Source organism: Hipposideros armiger, unplaced genomic scaffold (genome assembly GCF_001890085.2).
Source record: "Hipposideros armiger isolate ML-2016 unplaced genomic scaffold, ASM189008v1 scaffold_555, whole genome shotgun sequence".
Taxonomy (NCBI): domain Eukaryota; kingdom Metazoa; phylum Chordata; class Mammalia; order Chiroptera; family Hipposideridae; genus Hipposideros; species Hipposideros armiger.
In genome coordinates, this window is record NW_017731905.1 from 931174 (window position 1) to 931827 (window position 654).

Here is a 654-nt window from a genome sequence, read left to right on the forward strand (position 1 = left end):
GTGAGAGGATCGTGCACATCCTCACCAACATTAAGTGTTAAAAGTCTTTTCAAGTTTAGTCATTTGGATGGTTGCATAGTGATATCTCATTGTAGTTGTAGTTTTTGTTTTTTCTGATGACTGATGATGCTGTCCAGTTAGTTCATGTGTTTGTTAGCCATTTGTATGCCAGTGTACATTCAATCCTATTGATTATTTTTTATTCAATCCTATTGATTATTGGATCATTTGCCTTTTTACTTTTAGTCATAGAAGTTCATTTCATATACTGGTCACTAGTACTTTATCAGATATATGTTTATGAATACCTATTCCTTCAACACTTAGCTACACATTTAACTCACTTTAAATATTAATTTTTAGAATTTTTGTAGTGAAGATTTTATTGAGATATTTCATTTTTTATATTACTTAATATTAGGAGGGAAATCTTTATCTTATTTGTCAGTTGGTGTAATACCTTTCTGTTAACTTCAGAAGAAAAGAGTTTGGAAGGATAAATTATTATCTAATACCTCCTCAGTAGTATACACAAGAGGCACAATCTTGTGTATAACAAAACAATGCTTTGTTGCTGAATGATATAAAAGTGTATATAATTTAGGTCACATATTTTTAAACACATAACATGTAGCACTATTCTGAGTTAACAAT